Raw genomic sequence first — 19,226 nt, 5'->3', positions numbered from 1 at the left:
AGAAATACACGAAAAAATTGCAGTTTCAAGTGTAGGAGTAGCAAGAGCAGTAGTAATCTTAGAAAACATTTATTTTCAGTAAGGATGGATAATGCATCAAAGAGAGAATACAGGTGTGGGGACAGAAAAGTAATTTAAGAACAATTAAGACATAAAGATGGTTATCCTGAGGGTTAAGCCTACACTTGAAATTTGAAAAATGAACCGAAAGTTCCATTTAGACAGAGCATTTTCATATATGCCATCAAAATCTGTTTCTCTGTGACATTCCATACACATTAGTAAAGATAAAGGGCTAGATTGCAAGTGGAGCAGTAATAACCACTCCCGCTCGCACGCCAACTACACTCGACTACTGCTCTTTGCGTGCATGAGGTAGCATGTGTAATACAAGTTGAAAGGAAATGTTTTTCACTTGTTCGGTAATCTGACGCACGTATAGAGCAGAAGTTAGAATATTGTGACTGTGCTAACATACTCCCCCAAAGATTGCAAAGGAGGGAGAAAAGTGGAAAAAACACCCATACTCATGCGCTAACCCTAATCTCTATAAGTTCCTACTCTAATAACCTCTAAATTGCCACATAGCCCACCTTAAAGTCCCTACTACACTCTTAAATAATATGGACATAAGCGTAAAGGGTACCGTGACCTCATGATCGTGTTTACACTCCCACAGCAGTTCACACTACACTATTAACTCCTAAACCATCACATAGCCCACCGCAAAGTCCTCACTACACTATTAACCCATAAACCCCCACAACCCCTATTGCAAATACCCCTCTAGACTAATAACCCCTAAACACACATCGCAAAGTAGCAACTAACATCTAAACTCCCTAACCCCCTAACCTAACATCCCCTAAGTTATCCAATAAAAACTAACCTTACCTGAAAAAAAACACCTAACATTACATGGAAAAAAGATACCATTACAGACAATGAGAAAACTACCATTACAAAAAACTAATTACCAAAAAGAAAAAAAAAAACAGTTATGCCTATTGTAAAACTAAAGCCCTATTTAAAAAAAAAAAAAAACATCCCAAAATAAAAACCTATACTAACACTAAACTATAGCAATATCCCTTAAAAGGGCTTTTTGTAGGTCATTGCCCTAAAGCGATTTAGCTCTTATTTCTCAAAAAAAAAAATAAACTACACCATTCTACAAGTAACTTACTATTGCAGGTTTGAAATGTTGTTTATTTGCTATACTGATGGACCCTGACTTAAGAAAATAATGGTCTTTTAAAAAAAGTTCAGTGGAGACCTGGCTAGTCTCTTTCCTTACCCCACTCTGGAGAGTGTGCTGTCTTCCCCCATGGATAAAGGTCCTACATCTTTATAGCAGCAGTGGTCCATCTACATCCTGGCGTTGGTCCATCTTCATCCCGGTGGCAGTCTTCTATCGTCATCCCAGGGCAGTCTTGTATCTTCATCCATCCACTTATCTTCGTATCTTTCATCACCATCACCCGCCACCCACTCAATTTTGAATGCAAGGCACCCCCTTCATATAGGGGTACCATTGCATTCATATTGTGTGATTTTCAAATTCAAATTTAAATCAGCCAATAGAATGAAAGCTTTTTCTGTTGGCTGATTTGAATTTGGTGAGTACAATCTTTGGGGGTTAGCAATAGGATTTTTTAGGGTGGTTTTTTTTATTTTTAAAAAAAAAGATTTTTATGCCCTTCTAAGTAATTTTTTTGGAAGGTGTGGATGGTTAAATGGTGTATGTGAAAAAGAGCTAAATAACTTAAGGGCAATGCCTTACAAAAAGCCCTTTTTTGCTATGGTTTAGTGTTAGTATAGGTTGTTTTCTTTGGTACTTTGTTCTGTTTTCTGTAATGGAATCATTTTTTTCCTGTTATGTTAGTTTATGTTGGAGTAAATTAGGGTTAGGTCAGGGGGGGTTAGTTGGTTAGGGGGACAGATGTTAGTGGGTATTTTAGGGGTTTAGGGGTTAAAAGAGTATTTTAGTGCAACTGTTTCCTGCTGACAAACTCTGCTTCAAATGCAAATGCGTTCAAACAATCGTGTTTACCTTCAATTTGTAATACAATTAGACATTGCTGCTCAATGCTGCCCATAGAAAATATGGAGAGCGTAAATAACCGTGAGTTTGCACAAATGAATATGGATTTGAGTGCAAAGAACACCGCAATCTCATGATCGTGTTTACACTCCTCACGCTAACGATAGCGCTCCAATCATAATCTGGCCCAAAGTAAGCTTATATCGGTAGTGATAATCATTTTTGACTGTCTGTTAGCTGTTAAAATAGTTGGCAATAAAATAACACTATACAGCAGCTTAAAAAGCTCTGAGATTTCTTATTACAGTTGTAGGCTGTTTTAGGCTCCCATTCAAATGTATGGGTAAGTGTATCTGAAGTAACAGTTCCATGAGCAAAGTAAGGCTTTTACACCATTTGTTAAAGTTGCTAAGCAACATACTATGAGATGCTAATTTTCTTATAAATCTACCAAGTTGTTAAGGTTACACCTAACACCTGACAACATTTTCATACATATTTAAAATGGAAATTAATATGCGTAAGTTTGTAAACCCAGTGAAAAATTAAAGCCAATATCAATTTACAACATCCAAATGTTTAATATCACTCATAGAAAATCAGAATTAATACTGTGCAGTGCTTAGTTACTAGGTATATAAAATGTAGAAGAGCTTGCAATTTTTTTAATGCTTGTCTCTCTCCACCAGTGTGTGAGTTGCCCTTAAAGTGAATGTCAACTTTCATGATAAAGTGCCTGTTTTTTTAAAAAACTATTAAAAACAGGGGCACTTTCATTCATGAAAGTTTACATTGCACCGGATTTTACAAATACTTACCTTCTTCTCCTGAAACGCTGAATCGCCGATCCCCCCGCCTGCTTCTTCCTGCTGTACTTACACAGCAATGACGAAACCGGCTTCCTCCAATCACGGTGTGGCCTCAACAGATGGACTCTCCTGGGAGGGGAAGCCGTGATTGGAGAAAGCCGGTTTCTCATTGCTGATGAAGTACAGAGGACCTGCAGGCGGGGGATCGTCGATCCGGTGTTTCAGGAGAAGAAGGTAAGTATTTGTAAAATCCGGTGTAATGTAAACCTTCATGAATGAAAGTGCCCCTGTTTTTAATCGTTTTTTTTTTTTTTAAAAACGGGTACTTTGCGTTCAAACAATCGTGTTTACCTTCAACTTGTAATACAATTAGACAATTGTAAAATCCTGTGTAATGTAAACTTTCATGAATGAAAGTGCCCCTGTTTGTAATATTTTTTTTTTTAAAAACGGGCACTTTGATTATGAAAGTTGACATTTACTTTAACTCCTAGTGAGCACTAGTAGGAAGTAAACAAATGGATAATGCTGTATTACATTTTAAATGTTTAATTTATTTAGGCCTAGATTTGGAGTTCGGCGGTAGCCGTCAAAACCAGCGTTAGAGGCTCCTAACGCTGGTTTTGGCCGCCCGCTGGTATTTGGAGTCAGTGATTAAAGGGTCTAACGCTCACTTTTCAGCCACAACTTTTCCATACCGCAGATCCCCCTATGCCATTTGCGTAGCCTATCTTTTCAATGGGATCTTTCTAACGCTGGTATTTAGAGTCGTTTCTGAAGTGAGCGTTAGAGCTCTAACGACAAGATTCCAGCCGCCTGAAAAAAGCAGGAGTTAAGAGCTTTCTGGCTAACGCCGGTTCATAAAGCTCTTAACTACTGTACCCTAAAGTACACTAACACCCATAAACTACCTATGTACCCCTAAACCGAGGCCCCCCCACATCGCCGACACTCGATTAAAATTTTTAACCCCTAATCTGCCGACCGCCACCTACGTTATATTTATGTACCCCTAATCTGCTGCCCCTAACCCCGCCGACCCCTGTATTATATTTATTAACCCCTAACCTGTCCCCCACAACATCGCCGCCAGCTACTTCAAATAATTAACCCCTAATCTTCCGACCGCAAAGCGCCGCCACCTACGTTATCCCTATGTACCCCTAATCTGCTACCCCTAACACCGCCGACCCCTATATTATATTTATTAACCCCTAATCTGCCCCCCACAACGTCGCCGACACCTGCCTACACTTATTAACTCCTAATCTGCCGAGCGGACCTGAGCGCTACTATAATAAAGTTATTAACCCCTAATCCGCCTCACTAACCCTATCATAAATAGTATTAACCCCTAATCTGCCCTCCCTAACATCGCCGACACCTACCTTCAATTATTAACCCCTAATCTTCCGATCGGAGCTCACCGCTATTCTAATAAATGTATTAACCCCTAAAGCTAATTCTAACCCTAACACTAACACCCCCCTAAGTTAAATATAATTTACATCTAACGAAATAAATTAACTCTTATTAAATAAATGATTCCTATTTAAAGCTAAATACTTACCTGTAAAATAAATCCTAATATAGCTACAATATAAATTATAATTATATTATAGCTATTTTAGGATTAATATTTATTTTACAGGCAACTTTGTAATTATTTTAACCAGGTACAATAGCTATTAAATAGTTAAGAACTATTTAATAGTTACCTAGTTAAAATAATAACAAATTTACCTGTAAAATAAATCCTAACCTAAGATATAATTAAACCTAACACTACCCTATCAATAAAATAATTAAATAAACTACCTACAATTACCTACAATTAACCTAACACTACACTATCAATAAATTAATTAAACACAATTCCTACAAATAAATACAATTAAATAAACTAGCTAAAGTACAAAAAATAAAAAAGAACTAAGTTACAGAAAATAAAAAAATATTTACAAACATAAGAAAAATATTACAACAATTTTAAACTAATTACACCTACTCTAAGCCCCCTAATAAAATAATAAAGCCCCCCAAAATAAAAAATTCCCTACCCTATTCTAAATTAAAAAAGTTACAAGCTCTTTTACCTTACCAGCCCTGAACAGGGCCCTTTGCGGGGCATGCCCCAAGAAGTTCAGCTCTTTTGCCTGTAAAAAAAAACATACAATACCCCCCCCCAACATTACAACCCACCACCCACATACCCCTAATCTAACCCAAACCCCCCTTAAATAAACCTAACACTAATCCCCTGAAGATCTTCCTACCTTGTCTTCACCATCCAGGTATCACCGATCCGTCCTGGCTCCAAGATCTTCATCCAACCCAAGCGGGGGTTGGCGATCCATAATCCGGTGCTGAAGAGGTCCAGAAGAGGCTCCAAAGTCTTCCTCCTATCTGGCAAGAAGAGGACATCCGGACCGGCAAACATCTTCTCCAAGCGGCATCTTCGATCTTCTTCCATCCGGAGCGAAGCGGCAGGATCCTGAAGACCTCCAGCGCGGAACATCCATCCGGACCGACGACTGAACGACGAATGACTGTTCCTTTAAGGGACGTCATCCAAGATGGCGTCCCTCGAATTCCAATTGGCTGATAGGATTCTATCAGCCAATCGGAATTAAGGTAGGAATTTTCTGATTGGCTGATGGAATCAGCCAATCAGAATCTAGTTCAATCCGATTGGCCGATCCAATCAGCCAATCAGATTGAGCTCGCATTCTATTGGCTGATCGGAACAGCCAATAGAATGCGAGCTCAATCTGATTGGCTGATTGGATCAGCCAATCGGATTGAACTTGATTCTGATTGGCTGATTCCATCAGCCAATCAGAAAATTCCTACCTTAATTCCGATTGGCTGATAGAATCCTATCAGCCAATCGGAATTCGAGGGACGCCATCTTGGATGACGTCCCTTAAAGGAACAGTCATTCGTCGTTCAGTCGTCGGTCCGGATGGATGTTCCGCGCTGGAGGTCTTCAGGATCCTGCCGCTTCGCTCCGGATGGAAGAAGATCGAAGATGCCGCTTGGAGAAGATGTTTGCCGGTCCGGATGTCCTCTTCTTGCCGGATAGGAGGAAGACTTTGGAGCCTCTTCTGGACCTCTTAAGCACCGGAATATGGATCGCCAACCCCCGCTTGGGTTGGATGAAGATCTTGGAGCCAGGACGGATCGGTGATACCTGGATGGTGAAGACAAGGTAGGAAGATCTTCAGGGGATTAGTGTTAGGTTTATTTAAGGGGGGTTTGGGTTAGATTAGGGGTATGTGGGTGGTGGGTTGTAATGTTGGGGGGGGGTATTGTATGTTTTTTTTTACAGGCAAAAGAGCTGAAATTCTTGGGGCATGCCCGCAAAGGGCCCTGTTCAGGGCTGGTAAGGTAAAAGAGCTTGTAACTTTTTTAATTTAGAATAGGGTAGGGAATTTTTTATTTTGGGGGGCTTTGTTATTTTATTAGGGGGCTTAGAGTAGGTGTAATTAGTTTAAAATTGTTGTAATATTTTTCTTATGTTTGTAAATATTTTTTTATTTTCTGTAACTTAGTTCTTTTTTATTTTTTGTACTTTAGCTAGTTTATTTAATTGTATTTATTTGTAGGAATTGTGTTTAATTAATTTATTGATAGTGTAGTGTTAGGTTAATTGTAGGTAATTGTAGGTAGTTTATTTAATTAATTTATTGATAGGGTAGTGTTAGGTTTAATTATATCTTAGGTTAGGATTTATTTTACAGGTAATTTTGTTATTATTTTAACTAGGTAACTATTAAATAGTTCTTAACTATTTAATAGCTATTGTACCTGGTTAAAATAATTACAAAGTTGCCTGTAAAATAAATATTAATCCTAAAATAGCTATAATATAATTATAATTTATATTGTAGCTATATTAGGGTTTATTTTACAGGTAAGTATTTAGCTTTAAATAGGAATAAGTTATTTAATAAGAGTTAATTTATTTCGTTAGATAAAAATTATATTTAACTTAGGGGGGGTGTTAGTGTTAGGGTTAGACTTAGCTTTAGGGGTTAATCCATTTATTAGAATAGCGGTGAGCTCCGATCGGAAGATTAGGGGTTAATAATTGAAGGTAGGTGTCGGCGATGTTAGGGAGGGCAGATTAGGGGTTAATACTATTTATGATAGGGTTAGTGAGGCGGATTAGGGGTTAATAACTTTATTATAGTAGCGCTCAGGTCCGCTCGGCAGATTAGGGGTTAATAAGTGTAGGCAGGTGTCGGCGACGTTGAGGGGGGCAGATTAGGGGTTAATAAATATAATATAGGGGTCGGCGATGTTAGGGCAGCAGATTAGGGGTACATAGGGATAACGTAGGTTGCGGCGGTTTACGGAGCGGCAGATTAGGGGTTAAAAAAAATATGCAGGGGTCAGCGATAGCGGGGGCGGCAGATTAGGGGTTAATAAGTGTAAGGTTAGGGGTGTTTAGACTCGGGGTACATGTTAGAGTGTTAGGTGCAGACGTAGGAAGTGTTTCCCCATAGGAAACAATGGGGCTGCGTTAGGAGCTGAACGCTGCTTTTTTGCAGGTGTTAGGTTTTTTTTCAGCTCAAACAGCCCCATTGTTTCCTATGGGAGAATCGTGCACGAGCACGTTTTTGAGGCCGGCCGCGTCCGTAAGCAACTCTGGTATCGAGAGTTGCATTTGCGGTAAAAATGCTCTACGCTCCTTTTTTGGAGCCTAACGCAGCATTTGATTAAACTCTCGATACCAGAGTTAAATTTATGGTGCGGCCAGAAAAAAGCCCGCGGAGCGTTAACAGACCTTTTACCGCCGAACTCCAAATCTAGGCCATAGTTTTTATGTAACATTTTTTTTCATGAACAAAAAAAAAAGTTTAAATGCACAATAGGAACATTTTGAGTATTGAGTTCCCACAACTTTGCTAATATTCAAAACAGATATTCAAATTAGAGAAACTGTGTCATTTAGAAATGATAAGCAACTTGTCAGAGGGAAAAAAGGTCTAAATCCTCTATTATTATGAAAGATATATTTAAATAATTCTACTATAGAATATCAGATTATGTGGGGACTGACATTTTGTACTTGCAATAATGATTGTCTTAGCAATGTTTAAATGCTCACTCATGCGAGAGGAATTTATTATTAAACATAACTATGAAGGAAATTAAACAGCTGAGAGAAATGTTAATAGGAAGCTATTTAAAAAAATTCATAGATGCAATAAAATAGAAAAAGAGAGAAAAAACAAACTATAGGAATGAAAATAATTATTTGTGAAAAGTATGAGAAAGCCACAATATTCTGTATCCTGTCTAGCAGGAAATGAATAGATAAGAAATTAATAATATGCACTGTATAATACATAAAATAATATTAAACATTACATTTGAGGTAATAAACACTTTAGACTTATGTTTCTGTGATCATGGACATTAATAGATATCATTTTCATATTACACTGCTTACCCAGAATTATTTGCTAAGACAATTTAGTCTAAATCAGACGTAAATGCATTGTTCTGCTTTTAAAGGGACATAAAACCTAAATGTTTTTTCATGATTCAGATATAGGGGTCAATTTATAAAAGTGCGAGCGGATATGATACGATGTAGCGTATCATGTCTGCCGCACATCGATAAATGCCGACAGCATACGCTGTCAGCATTTATCATTACACAAGCAGTTCTTGTGAACTGCTTGTGCAATGCCGCTCCTGCAGATTCGCGGCGATTGTATAGGATTGGGTGGATTGAAGACCGCAGCCTCAGAGGCAGCGGACAAGTTATGGAGCAGCGGTCTTTAGACCGCTGCTTCATAACTACTGCTTCCGGCAAGCCTGAAGGAGCTTGATAATTCGGCCTCTTAGCATTCAATTTTAAGTAACATTCCAGTTTACTTTCAATATCTAATTTTCTTTATTCTCTTGGTACCTAGGTAGGATCAGGAGCAGAAATGTACTACAGGAAGGTAGCTTCACCTATATACCCTTGTCATTGGCTCACCCGATGTGTTCAGCTATATCCCTGTAACACATTGCTGCATCTTTTAAGATGTATAAATAAAAGTAAAATACTTTGTTTTAGTATATTTTTTATGTGTTTTGTTGTGCATATTTTAATGCGTTTTTTTCAGAGCTGTTTTCAAAACTTAAAGGGACACTGTACCCAAAAATTTTCTTTTGTGATTCAGATTAAGCATGAAATTTTAAGAAACTTTCTAATTTACTCCTATTATCAAATTTTCTTCATTCTCTTGGTATCTTTATTTGAAATGCAAGAATGTAAGTTTAGATGCTGGCCCATTTTTGGTGAACAACCTGGGTTGTCCTTGCTGATTGGTGGATAAATTCATCCACCAATAAAAAAGTGCTGTCCAGAGTACTGAAACCAAAAAAAAGCTTAAATGCCTTTTTTTTCAAATAATGATAGCAAGAGAACGAAGAAAAATTGATAATAGGAGTAAATTAGAAAGTTGCTTAAAATTGCATGCTCTTTCTAAATTACAAAAGAAAAAAATTTGGGCTCAGTGTCCCTTTAACTCAGCACTTTGTAATTTGAGCTCTAGTAATACTTCCTGTGCTATTCATTAAAACTATAGGGCCACTTTTAGATTATTTGGGTAATTATTTTAACCATCCCCTTGTGTGCTATTCTGAGCATGGTTCCAAGCGCAAGATAATGTGCCCTGCATTATTCATGGCTCTCCATTTGTAATCTAGCCCTTTATCAATATCAGTTAAAAATTGACATCAAAATATATTTTAAATGTTTTTTGATATGTTCAATTAATCCCTTCCTCTCCAGCTCTGTTAGCAATCTCTACAAAAATAGAGAATGTACAATTAATTATTTAGTTTTTTTTTTAGATATTTAATAATAAAAAAGCCTGTTTTGTTGTAACTCCATATGTATCATGCCACAGACTTGTTGCTGGGTATCATCATTTGGCACAGCATAGCGGGTTTCATTATTTTTTGGCACCTTGTTACATCACTTAAGGCACTATGGCCCATATTTATCAAGCTCCGAACGGAGCTTGAAGGGCCATGTTTCTGGCGAGTCTTCAGACTCGCCAGAAACACCAGTTATAAAGAAGTGGTCTAAAGACCGCTACTCCATAACCTGTCCGCCTGCTCTGAGGAGGCGGACAGGAATCACCGGAAATCAACCCGGTCGAATACGATCGGGTTGATTGACACCCCCCCTGCTGGCGGCCGATTGGCAGCGAGTCAGCAGGGGGCGGCATTGCACCAGCAGCTCTTGTGAGCTGCTGGTGCAATGTTAAATGCGGAGAGCCGCACTGTCGGATCAGGTCCGCAAGACCTTTTTTAAATAGGGGCCAGTGTCACATCATGTTGTCACTAGTATTTCCCACCATCATGTCTTTCTAGGTATACTTAATAAAGAAATTTAAAGTGAAGGCAAACTTTGGTAAATGAAAGCCCGTTTTTTAAAAATATTATTAAAAACAGGGGCACTTTCATTCATCAAAGTTTACAAAGCAGCCGTTTTGTTAAAAAAAATTACCTTTTTTTTCCTTTCACTGCTACAGCAGCTTCCCCCACCTAGAGATCCTCTATTCACATGTCAGCAATGACTAATCTGGCTTCCTCCAATCACAGCTTTCCCCCAGGTTAGTCATTGCCTGAGGCCATGCTGTGATTGGAGGAAGCCGGATTAGTCATTGCTGATGTGTGAATAGAGGATCTCTATGTGGGGGAAGCTGCTGTAGCAGAGAAAAGAAAAAAAGGTAATTTTTTTAACAAAACGGCTGCTTTGTAAACTTTGATGAATGAAAGTGCCCCTGTTTTTAATAGTATTTTAAAAAACTGACTTTTATTCACCAAAGTTTTCCTTCACAGAGGGAGCAGAGGGTGTCTTTGCCACTTTTCTAATAAGCTCCCCACAAGCTTAACATATAGATTCCACACATTATAAAAAAATGAAAAGGGCACTTGCACAGCTGACAAGGAGTGAATATCAATAAGTATCTAAACAGTTGTAAATAATTCCCAAACACTTCTGACCGTAAAAGTAATTTCTTATTTTATATAAAGAAAATATATTCAAGTTTAAAAACAGTTTTAACAAATTGTAACAATATATAATTAACAATTAATAGCAACCTTTGAGGCGACTTCCGGTAGGAGGGGCCAAGTGTGCAGTCGCATGTGAACCACGCTGACTGTTGTTGGAGGCAGGAGCATAAGCCGCGGTAGCGAGTGCTACAGGCAGGGGTTATAACCCAGTCGAGGACCCGTGGAGGCCACAGTGGAAGCGGTAGGAGCCTGTGGGTGAGCCCAGTGAGGGCAAGGAGCGCCAATTACATCCAGGCAGAACCGTGTTCCATACAGCTCACGCTACCCGCCAGGACCGACAAATTGAGCGTGGAGAGCAGGGATAGCGGAAAGATGGCTCTGACAACAGCAGCCTGACCCCAGAAGAATGGAGAATAAGGGAACATCAATCCTGGTTCAGGACTTCACTGAGCAGGGTTTTATCGTCTTACCGTTAAGTCCATAACACTGGGAGCCTTCAGCGGACAAAGCCTGAAGCAAGGAGGGCATTTTTACGGGTGAATACACCAACCAAAAAAGATAAGTGAAAAAACTTTGGAAAGCAGACACACAATGTTGATATTTGCGATTAAAGATACAGAAATACACAGGAAGAGGGGTCTGGGGGGGGGAGTTTTATAACTCGGCCTAGTAAAGTTTAAAACTACCTACGGGAGTTTCTGCAGAAGTAGGGCCTGGTAAGGATTTCAAATCCCCCCCCCTACATATATATAATTACAGCACTTTCTTTACCCTTTTTCCCTCTTTATGGTTGGCCTCCCCTTGTAAAAACAAACAAACTCATTTTTGGGGATATGAAAAACGAGCCGGGACACTTTTTGGAGATTTTTACATTAAGAGTATAGCAAAGCTAACAACCTCAATAGGAAAATAGTTGCTATATCCCTCATAGAGAAAAGAAAAAAAAACAGGGAGTGGCCGAAGAGATTCATATATACAAAATTCTGGAGTACATATCCAGGAATTATAAACACCATGATGCCTATTACTTTCCTTTCTTTTGTCAAGGGAGTCTGTGAGCATAGCCACTATTGAAGACGCTGTAATTAAAGGGCCTCTGCTATATAAACAAAGAATACTCAAGTGCATGTAAGACATCTAGTATTTGCTGGGATTCCTATATGTAAAGCGGGGGGGGGGGTTCCCCCTCAATTTTGTAAAAAAAAAAGGGCAGACTAAATTGAGATACGGGACTAAATATGGTAGTAATCTGCAAGAATATTGTGCTCATTTTAATTGTGTGATCTGATTGATTATAACTTGCTGGAATAGGCTGTTCATTTATATGCTTGCCTCCCCTCCCCCTCTGTCCCCTATATATATATATATATATATATATATTTGTCACCATACATCTGGAAAATAGAAATCGGTATGAAATATGTTTAGTTATAAATTTTGAATTGCAAAAACCAGTACATAGTGATTATAAGGCATTATACCTGCTATAGTATTAGGGTATAGAATTATATAAGTTCACAGGTTCTTATAACGGTGTTTTTTAGTCATATGTAAGACTACTTGTATAAATATTACTAATGTATAAGTACTGAAAAGCAAGGGGTATCAGCAAGGGGTATCAGCATTTAATGTGGTTATCATTTAACTTAGTCTGGACCCCTCTGTAGGAAGAGTATAAAGAAGAGGCAAACAAGCAATCATTTAAAACCTTGAACTCCAAATCTGGCATAAAATATCTTTGCTATATTATATAGGCCCATACGGTGTTGCTTCTTTTTTTTTCTATAGTTGGAAAGTAGGTTTGACTCTCTGTAAGAAGAGTAGTAAAACAAGGATAACAAGTAGCAATTCAGATTGTATTGCAAGACTATAATATCACCTAAAAACAGGCCTGCAACTATAAGTCACATATTTAAAAAAAACAAAAATACAAAAAAAAACAAAAAAACATATACTATATATACTTTACACATACACATCACATAGGTCTTTTTTTATTGTTTTAGGACGCTAGAATACATTAGGGACACCATGTCACTTTTTCTCAGGTTTCACGTTTTGTATGGAAAAATATTAAAATAAAAGTAAAACCACATCACCTAGTATGACTTCAAGAAGTAAGAATCAGGAAAGAAAAGGGAATAGATTTTCACTGGAACCCCCCCTTTGGAATCCATGAAGGGGGCATCACACAGAAATCAAATAATGAGGAACTGATTAAACAACTTGACACACTTTTTACACCTAAGTTTGATTCAATTCAAAATAACATAACTTCACTAACACTAGAGGTAAAGCAGTTTGCAGCCAGACTAACACACGCAGAGCAAAGAATTTCGGATATAGAGGATAGAGATATACAGAGAGATCGGACCACACGTATTATATCAGAGCAACTTGAAACCATGAAAACTAAATTAGAGGATTTAGAGAATAGGGCTAGGAGAAATAATCTCTGAGTTATAGGATTAACCAAAGATATACAAGAAAAAGATCTTAAAAGATTTGTGGAAGTAGAACTTGTGGAATTACTTAACATTAAGGGGGAGGATCAGGGAATTACAATTGAGAGAATACATAGGATGGGACCAGAAAGGAAGGGGACAGACGGTAGTAAGATTAATAGACCAGTTATCATGAAATTACTTAATTTCTAGGACAAGGTAAAGATTATGAACGCATATAGGAAGGTAAACAACGAGATTAACTATAAAGGGAAAAAAATATTATTGTTCAACGATTATTCAGCAGATACCTCTAGCAAAAGGCGTATAATGGCACCACTATGTACTAGATTTATACAAAAAGGGTGGAGGGCCAGACTAATATACCCAACAAAACTTAGTATACAAACTAAAGAAGGGAATACAATTTTCACTGAAGTGTCCGAAGCTAACTCATTTTTAAAGAATTATACTGATGGTTAGGAGAAATAACACCCATGGGATTTTTTCTTTTATTTATAAAATCGCTTTTGTTATTAGCAATTGGTGTGAATGTTTTTAGAAAGGGTAATGATACAAGGTGTAAATCAATATGGAGGGAATTTCTTCTTCTTTTTATTTTTTTTTTGCTCTTCTTCTCCTCCTAGACCGTTCCTTCTTCTCCCACCTCCCTAAGAAATAGCCCGGTATAACTTTAAAAATGAATTCTAAGATTATATCATGGAATATAGGTGGTATCACCTCGCCCATCAAACGCAAATCTATTTTAAGATATGCTAAAAAGTTGGGTGTTCAGATTCTGCTATTGCAGGAAACTCATTTGAAGGGGGAAGAAGCAGCTAAACTTAAAAGGGGCTGGGTAAAGGAAGTTATATTTACACCAGGTCATCAAAGGAAAAGAGCAGTTGCCATCCTGTTTAATACAACATTGGACTATAAGATAGGAAATATAGTGACAGATAAAGATGGCAGGTATATTTTAGTGGAGGTAGAAATTAGAGATAAGAAATTCTTAATTTGTAATGTGTATGGTCCAAATGAAGAAGATGCAGGGTTTTGGCAGAAACTACGGGACCAATTAATCAAATATACTCATATTAATATAATTCTAGGAGGCGATTTTAATCTTACCCCCAACAGGGTATTAGACAGATGCAGGATAAACTGTGACTTATCAGAGATAGGAAAGACAGAGGATAGAAATCTACAGGCTAGAAGGAAAAGAGAAAGTTATATCTTATAAAAATTACAACAGGATCTGAAAATCCAGGATATATATAAAACCATGCATACAGATGATAAAGAATACACTTGTCTATCTAAGTTGAAAAATACTCTATCCAGGATAGATTTTTTCTTGTCTCAGACAAATTAGTTGATAGTATCCAGGAAGCACATATCAATTTGATAACTATCTCAGATCATGCGCCCATTTTGATTTAACAATGACTATCTTAATTAAACCCATATATATTGGAATGCTGCTAAGGCAGTGTTAAGAGGGGAAATTACAACTTTTCTGATAAAGCTGAAGAAAAAAAGAAGTCAATATAAACAACAAGTTACTAGAGCCCTTATTAATATGTATACCAAGTGTATTCAAAAAAAATTCAGATAATTGGAAAAAATATATTCAAGCTAAACAAAACAGGGACAAGTTTTTTGCTCAAAATGAATTTAAAGAAAATATAAAAACATGCACACAGTATTATAGATATGGCAACAAAGTTGGTAGTTTCTTAGCACGTATAACAAAAAATCAAAAGGCACCCATATTTATAAATAAAATTCAAGAAAAGTGTGTAACATGGACCAACACATGTGACATACAAAAAGTATTTTTTGAACATTTTTCTGACCTCTACTCACCGCAACCAATATATGCAGACATGAAGGGAAAATTTTGTGAATCAATTGATACCCCTAGAATAGATGAATCACACTTAGGGAAAATTAATGAACCTATCACGGAAAAAGAAATACAGCAAACAATAAATTTTTTAGCAAATAATAAAGCAGCAGGCCCAGATGGACTTCCAACCGAGTTCTGTAAGATACTTATTGAGGAAATAACTTCAACCCTAACTTTATTGTTGAATAAATTTTGGTCAAGCCAAATCAAATCATTAGAAGATTTCAATGAATCCACAATTATTATAATTCCCAAACCGGGGAAAAATCCTAATTTAATTGACTCATATTGACCGATCTCACTCCTGAACATTGACTACAAAATTATAACAAGTATACTGGCAAAAAGAATCCAACCCTCTTTAGATACTATTATACATTGTGATCAAACAGGATTTATGAAGGGACGCTCCTCGAATATTAACTTGAGGAAAGTTTTTTTTAAAAATTGTAGATCAATGGTATAATAATAAATACTTTAAGAAATTAGTAAAAGAAGATCTATCTATAATATCCCTTGATGCCAGTAAGGCCTTTGTCTCAGTCACATGGGATCACCTTTTGTTTTCTCTTAGTAAATTCAGTTATGTAGGTAATTGTTATAACATGATTGAATTGCTTTACAGGAAGTCAAAGGCGGCACTGGTTATAAATAACAATAAAACTATAAGTTTTTCCCTACTCAGAGGAACGAGACAAGGGTGCCCATTATCACCTTTAATTTTTAACATAGCTTTAGAACCACTTTTGATTGCATTAAGGAAGGATATCCAAGGGATATAGAATTGGGTAAGAAGAATATACAATTGGCAGTATACGCAGATGACCTGCTAGTATTCTCTAAAAACTCAAAGAAAATTTTTAATGCTGTTTGTCAGATTATAGAGAGGTTTGGATCATTTTCCGGATATAGAATTAATAAGAGCAAGTCAGAAGTATTGTGGATTTAGAAAAACCAAGACTTAGAAATAAAAATATTTAAGGAAGTGAATCATTCCTTAACGTATCTAGGTATTAAAATATCCATTGATCCAATGGAATGGTATTCGTTGAATATAAGTAATGGGGTTAATCAATTCTGTGAGACACTCAAAAGGTGGGCAACTCTCCCCCTCTCCATTCTTGGTAAAATAAATCTACTTAAGATGACAGCACTTCCAAGGTTGCTTTATGTATTTCAGAATGTACTGCTGCTTATTAGGAAACCTGAGATTAAGAAAATGAATACTGCTATTAATGAGTATATATGGATGTATCGTAAACCCAGAATTAGCTATAAGAAATTGGTACTTAATTTTTTTTTCTAGGAATGGGGCTCGCTAATATGACAATTTATAATTTAGTGGCAGTAGCAAAGATTGCACTTGACTGGTTATTGGAAAGTAATCATGAATTTACACAAGGTCACTCTTCTAGATCCTTTTTCACAATGTCGAGATAAGGGGTTATCTAAAATTATACAACTGCTGAATAGAGACCAGGATACAATTAAAGTTGAGGATTTTGAAATAATTAAAAATACATTTTCATTGATAAACACTACTTCCCCTTCCTGCAAATCAGGCATTATTGTCAGAAACTAATACGAATACAAGGAGATAAATGGGACTTGGCACCATTATCTCCAGTAATTAATAACATTAAAAATGTCAAATATTCAATATCACTCCTTTACAATATAGTGAATAATATAGATTACAAAACACACCTCAATAGAGCGGTTGTAAAATGGAGAGAAATTTATTTTTCAAACCTTAAAGAACAAACTGTATTGAAGAGTATGAAAAGGGTTGAGGAAGCAACATTGGCAGTACCTATGTGAGACCAGCATATAAAGATTTTATGGATGGCATATATTACACCAGAGAAAATAGATAAGTGGGGGGGGGGGGGGATAGGGGAAGGAACTTATTGTATAAAATGTTGACAAAGTAGAAAAAAACTGCTACATAGCTTCTGGCTGTGTCAAAAGATACAAAAATTCTGGGAAAAGGTAAATTTCTGGATTAATAAGATCTACGGATCTCAAATAATTTTACAGGCAGAACAGATTTTTTTTCTTCCAATATGAAGGGAGGCATCTTCAATGGAGGAAATGCATAACAATGTTAGTATTAATTGGTAGGAATCTTATTTTGAAAGGATGGAAAAGTGCTAGAGCACCATCTTTGAGGGCCCTTAAACAGAGTACTCATAAACAATTTCTCATAGAACAGCAAGATACTTGGTTTAATATTGAAGTTAATATTGAACGTTTTTTTGATAAATGGGGGAAGCGGTTAAAAACACTAGACTATGAAGATCAAAAACGAGTAATCAAAACCTTTGAAAAAACAACGTATATGGAAAACTGTAGATTGAGGGGTGAATGGCTATTCGACTCGAATGAGGGAGGTGGAGAGAGAGGGTAATGGCCTGGAGGGGAAGAGAGAGAACTTTTCTTTTTTTTTGTGTGTTTTTTTTTCCCCATGTAAATATTTAGAATGGAGGGGATTCACCCTCATCCTTCCTTGCTAAGAATATGTGTTCAATATCAGGTTTTGAATAATTTTGTAAACAATGGGATGTATCAGTTGAGAATTGGGATCTCTGTCACACCGGAGGGATTGTTTATTAAACAATATTTGTGTTAGGTATATTTATGAATATATTTGTATGTTTTTTTGGAGGGGTTTCCTCTTTGCGGTAAATATTTAAAAGGGAAGGAAAAAAGAAAGAATAAAAAAAAAAGAAAAAGGTGTGAACAGAACAATCGTACTGACAAATGGAGTGACTATTCAAGGAAATAACAGTTTTTGGTCTGCTTATTCTTCCATTTTTTTTTCTCTTGTGTTGTTTTCCAATTGTATTGGATATTGTTAAAATCAACAATTGCTATTTGCAATAGTGCATATGATAAATGTATGATTTGAGATATTATTATACAATTATGAAACTGAATATAAAAAAAAAATAGCAACCTTTGAGGCAGCAGTGTATCTGCTTCAGTTTAAACAGCACATTCATGTCAATATATATAGCACAGATCATAAAGCACAGGTTTCCTTTTAAATCACTAAATCACTAAAACTTCCATGTATTCCAAAATGTATTAAGCATAAAAATATGTTTTTAAAAAAACAGGGACATCTCCCTTTATACTCGCTAGCATGAACTTAAAAATACCACCTTTATAAAAAAACGGTTTTACCACCTTAAAGGAACAGTCAACACAGTAGATTTGCATAATCAACAAATGCAAGATAACAAGACAATGCAATAGCACTTAGTCTGAACTTCAAATGAGTAATAGATTTTTTTTTTCTGACAATTTTAAAAGTTATGTCTTTTTCCACTCCCCCTGTACCATGTGACAGTCATCAGCCATTCACAAATGCATACACGTACCATGTGACAGCCATCAGCCATTCACAAATGCATACACGCTTATTCTTGCACATGCTCAGTAGGATCTGGTGACTCAAAATGTTTAAATATAAAAAGAATGTGCACATTTTGTTAATGGAAGTAAATTGGAAAGTTGTTTAAAATGGCATGCTCTATCTGAATAATGAAAGTTTAAGTTTGATTGAGTGTCCCTTTAAGTCAAAAGAGCCTCAGTGCTCATGGATATTTGTCATTTTAAATCTGTTTCAGACAATACGATATATACTTGTAAGCCTGGATAAGTTCTCTATGGACCTTTTTATATCAGTTTCCAAACACTTTGCCATTCAGTCACAAATGTCACTATGTGACTATCTCAGCAGCTTTCCAAACCAGTTTTATTTATAACAGCTTTCGCAAACTAGCCTTGCTGCGTGTAAAAAACAGAGCCTCTTGGCCAGCAAATGTAATACCCAGACCGGTTCAATTTTTACCTTTCCAGCAGCAGGATCACAATCCCTCCTTAGAAGGAAAAAGAAGCACAAAAACTTTCACAGCGCTTTCTAATCCACAGCTCTCAGCATTTTCACTTCTCTGCTGTTCAATTCAGTTCACCTG

The sequence above is a fragment of the Bombina bombina genome, chromosome 6 (genome assembly GCF_027579735.1).
Source record: "Bombina bombina isolate aBomBom1 chromosome 6, aBomBom1.pri, whole genome shotgun sequence".
Lineage (NCBI taxonomy): Eukaryota > Metazoa > Chordata > Amphibia > Anura > Bombinatoridae > Bombina > Bombina bombina.
This window is presented reverse-complemented; position numbering follows the sequence as displayed.